This window comes from Podarcis liolepis, assembly GCF_965112155.1.
Source record: "Podarcis liolepis genome assembly, chromosome: 2".
NCBI lineage: Eukaryota > Metazoa > Chordata > Lepidosauria > Squamata > Lacertidae > Podarcis > Podarcis liolepis.
This window is the reverse complement of record NC_139555.1, coordinates 10,865,597-10,870,834: the sequence shown is the minus strand read 5'-3', so window position 1 is coordinate 10,870,834 and position 5,238 is coordinate 10,865,597.

Genomic DNA, 5,238 nt, shown 5'->3' with positions numbered 1-5,238 from the left:
CAACACCCCACCAATGGGAGCTTTCAACAAATCACCCAAAGGCAGCCAAGAGCACGCACATACCAGTATGTATTGAACCCATTTCATTGGCTACCTAGGTAAAGGACTCCATCTCGCTCCATCTCCCAGAGTCTGGCCTCACAAAAACAAATGGCAAAAAGTGATGCTGGAGAAGGACACAAACAAATTATATATTCATTGTTTCTGGTCGTGTGATAAAGTTAAGTTGCGAAGTAGGAAACGTACATTCGTGGCAATTTTCAAAGCGTCTTCCACCTGACCTGAGGGCAGCAAGTTTGGGGAGGGGGTGCAGGCCAGGCTGATGGTATACATTGGTACCTCGGGTTAAGTACTTAATTCGTTCCGGAGGTCCGTTCTTAATCTGAAACTGCTCTTAACCTGAAGCACCAACTTTAGCTAATGGGGCCTCCTGCTGCCGCTGCGCCGCCAGAGCCCATTTTCTGTTCTTATCCTGAAGCACTATTTCTGGGTTAGCGGAGTGTGTAACCTGAAGCGTATGTAACCTGAAGCGTATGTAACCCGAGGTACCACTGTACAGAGTCCACACTGTGCTTAATGGTAGGGCTGGCCATGGGTCAGTGGCTGGCCGCCTCCCACCCCATAATCCCTTGTGCTATTTGAAACATTTTTGAAATGGCAGGAGAAAGGGGCAGGGTGTGCTATCACTTGGCTGGGCGAGAGGTGCCCACTGCCTCTGAATTCATTTCCCCTGCCTCTCTCCCCTTCTTGTGCAATCCTTTATCCTGTACCCCACCCCCTGCTGTTATCCTGATTTCCAGGAGAGCTGCTCAGTGGGTGGCTTAAGGAAGTGGCCGGTGGAGGGAGGGCAAAGCTTAGGACATAAATGTTTGAGGGCTCTCACCGTACAGGCAGAGGAGACCACAGAAAGCCTCCTTGCAAGTCAAGCCTTTAAAATCTGAGGCTCGCTTTAAGGAAACTTGAAGACCTTAGCTGTGAATAAATCAAAAGGGTTCTGACTGAGCAAGTTCCAAGCCCTCTGGGACCTGACATAAGTGCATTTATGAGATCAAAGCCGCATACATTTATAACTCTGTGAAATAGGTTAGATAAAGTGACTGGTGCAAGGTCGCTCAATGAGCTTAATGGCTGAGTGCAGATTTAAACCTGGGTCTTCCTAGTCTTGGCCAGATGTACCACAGCCGCTGCTACTACTACTACTACTACTACTAATTATTATTATTATTATTATTATTATTATTATTATTATTATTATTATTACCCTGCCCGTCTGGCTGGGTTTCCCCAGCCACTCTAAGGTGCCCAGTAACTGCATAACACCTAACTATCCTAACTATCCTACAGAAGTTAGTGGGGGGATGGTGCTCTACATATGCTCAGAAGCACTCTTTCCTTTACTATTATACTATTGACATGTAGGGTTGAACAAGCCATATATATATGTGTGTGTATATATATATATATATGCAGGTTTTGGTGTCTTCGGGTGTCTTCCCGTGTAAGAGTTGGGGTGTCTAGGCGACGTTTCGACGAGGTCTCACTCGTCATCTTCAGGCTGGTGCTTTCGGCTTCTTGTTACTGGAACAGAGCAGGATCTCAGTGTTTGAGTTCCTATAAATACTGTTGAACTCAAACACTGAGATCCTGCTCTGTTCCAGTAACAAGAAGCCGAAAGCACCAGCCTGAAGATGACGAGTGAGACCTCGTCGAAACGTCGCCTAGACACCCCAACTCTTACACGGGAAGACACCCGAAGACACCAAAACCTGCATTCCTGTACCCGTGAAAATCTACGAAAGCATATATATATATATATATATATTTAAAAAAGGAAGGCCACAAGAGATCACCTTACACACCCAGTAGATTGTTGCAGTCTGCAGGAGAATTTCTTCTGCAAGTTCCAAAGATCTCAGAAGCTCACTCCACAGTAACTCAGAGCAGGACTTTTAGTGCGGCTGGTCCTGTTCTGTAGAACAGCATTCCTGTCAAGATATGACAGGTGCCTGCCATTTGTGCTTTCCAGAAACCACTGAAGACATTTTAGCTCCTAGCTGGATAAAGGGGTCCCATAGAATCATAGAAGTGTAGAGCTGCAAGGGACAACGAGGGTCATCTAGTTCAACCCTCTGCAATGCAAGAACCTTCTTGCCCAACATGGAGCCTGAACCCACAGCGCTGAGACTCAGAGCCACATCCTCTACAAACTGAGCTTTGTAGGGTTTTAGTTTTGCTTTAAACAGATCTGCTGGGCTTTTTGTGGTATTGACCGTTTTTATTGCTTTGAGACGATTGTATAAAAGATCAATCCTAGTTCCTTGTTGGGATGCGTGTGGCGCTGTGGGTTAAACCACAGAGCCTAGGGCTTGCCAATCAGAAGGTCAGCGGTTCGAATCCCTGTGACGGGGTGAGCTCCCGTTGCTCAGTCCCTGCTCCTGCCAACCTAGCAATTCGAAAGCACATCAAAGTGCAAGTAGATCAATAGGTACCGCTCTGGCGGGAAGGTAAACGGCGTTTCCGTGCACTGCTCTGGTTCGCCAGAAGCGGCTTAGTCATGCAGGCCACATGAACCGGAAGCTGTGAGCTGGCTCCCTCGGCCAATAAAGCGAGATGAGCGCCGCAACCCCAGAGTTGGTCATGACTGGACCTAATGGTCAGTTCCTTTACCTTTACTGCAAAGACAGGCAATAGAAGATGTTACCAGCAAGTATCTGCAGACATAATCCTGCACATTCCAGGCTCTGGTGACTCGGATGGAGATGGAGGCAACCCATTTCCAAGGAGACAAAATGATATTTCTTCCTCATCCCCACGGCTGGACCTAATGGTCAGGGGTCCCTTTACCTTTTACCTGCTTCCTACCTTGAGATGCCAGGGACTGAATTGGAGGCGGTCTGCAAGCTCTGCACTTGCTCCTGAGCTATCTACGGCCCTTACTGTCTCCCCATGTTCCTCTTGAACTACTTTCTCCCAAGCAACGACTGCATGCACTGTGACAGATTTCCTTTGGAGCACTGTTTCAATGCAAGCCTTTTCTAACACTGCGACAGAGTGTTTTGCATAAAGCCCCCTCCCCTTTCACCTGGGAACTTGAGGCAAAGCGGGTGGGGGCTCCCCTACCAAGGAGACCACAAGATCCAAGACTTGAGCATGCTTGTCATGTCACACACTCCACAGGAGGATTCTAAATATATCTGGGCCACAGTATAAAACTGGGTCAGGCGTGAATGCTGGAGGCTGCTGCAGAAAACAGGCTGTGGTTGTGGAACTGAGCAACCTCACCTAACCCCTTCCTTCCTCGGCTCCGAGTGGCTTCCCAGAGACACAGCAGCACACAATGTGCCTGCGCTGCCTGCGGCTTCCTGAAACCCCTCACTGTGGCTGTTTACAGCTGATTTCTTTAGCCCCAGTTATGCACTACAGGTTGTACAGAATGCAGGAAGGACCTGGCAGCTGCCCAGAAAGTGTAAATACTTCTAGATCAGCAGTAGCCAACGCAGAGTGCCCTCCCAAGTCCTGCCGGCTTCCAGCTCCCATCAGCCCCGGGCAGCATGGTGCATGGCCAGGGATAATGGGAATTATAGTACAGCAACATCTGGGGGGCCAAAGGTTCCCTGCACCTGCTTTGAATGAGGAAGGCAAACATGGGATAAGGATAAGATAAAACTTTATTCGCATTAGCCAATGGCCATAGCAACAGTACAGTCATACCTCAGGTTGAATGTGTTTTGGGATGTGCGCGTTCTGAGTTGCGCTCCGCGGCAACCCGGAAGTAACGGAGCGCGTTACTTCCGGGTTCCGCCACTTGCACATGCCTCGCTCTCCAATTTCAGATCCAAAAGCCTAGGTGAATAAAAATGCTTCTACCTGGTGCCTAAAAACAGATAGTGATGGTGCCAGGTGTGCTTCCCTGATGGGAGCATCCTACAAATTGGGGAGGGGGACACCACTGAAAAGGCTCTTTCTCAGGTCGCCACCCCCTACATCTTCCTCGCAGGGGGCAAATGGAGAAGGGTCTGCGATTGCAAATCCAAGCTCTGATTTGGTTCATGTGTATTAAGATCAGTCAAAGTTCAACAGTTCCCAATCTGCTAGCAGGTCAAGTTCAAGGTGTTGCTATTAGCATATAAAGCCCTTAATAGCTTGGGAGCTGTTTACTTGCTGGATCACCTTATGCCATGTGTCCCCAGATGACCGCTTTGATTTGTGGAGCTGACCCTGTTACTGAAGCCATATACAGTGGTACCTCGGGTTAGAACTTAATTCGTTCCGGAGGTCCGTTCTTAACCTGAAACTGTTCTTAACCGGAAGCACCACTTTAGCTAATGGGGGCTCCTGCTGCCACCGCACTGCCGGAATTTCTGTTCTCATCCTGAAGCAAAGTTCTTTTTTAAAAAAAAAAATATGTATTAAGGTTTTTTAAAGTAATACAGTAAAAAATAAAAAATAAAAATACAAAATAAAGACAGTTAAAAAAAAAGACACATATTTTCTATCACTTATTTTCCTTTAACTTATTTCCTGGACCTCCTCATACCTCCCTTTTTTGTATTCCACTTCAAATTATTGGTTCAGCAAATCCTTCTGAAGCAAAGTTCTTAACCTGAAGCATATGTAACCTGAAGCGTATGTACCCTGAGACACCACTGTAATATAATCTTCCTTAGGGTAAACCTGTGTCTCAGCTTACCCCAGTGGTATGCTGGGAGAAAAATAAGATCTCTTACACATTTTTGCATATTTTTGCATAATTTACTATTTTAGTACAGTGGAACCTCTAGTTACGGACTCGATCCGTTCCGGGGTGCCGTTCGTACCCTGAAAAGTCTGTAACTAGAGCACCACTTCTGTGCATGTGCGGCGAAACCCAGAAGTACAGTGGTACCTCAGGATGTGAACGGGATCCATTCCGGAGCCCCGTTCACATCCTGAATAGAACATAAGACGCAACTGCGCGTCATGTTTCACAGCTTCCGCGCATGCGTGCGACATCGTTTTGACCGTCTGTGCATGCACGAGGGGTGAAACCCAGATGTAACGTCGCTGCGGAGCGCAACCCAGAAATACTTATCCTGAGGTATGACTGTATACACTTGCCGTGTTCGCAAGATGAAAAGACACAACATGAATCTAACACAACACGAGGTATGACTGTGAATTTACAAATAGTACTATTTTCCTAATATGGCCTACAGGAGAATGCAATCATGCACAAGCACATAGCACATTGCAAACTAT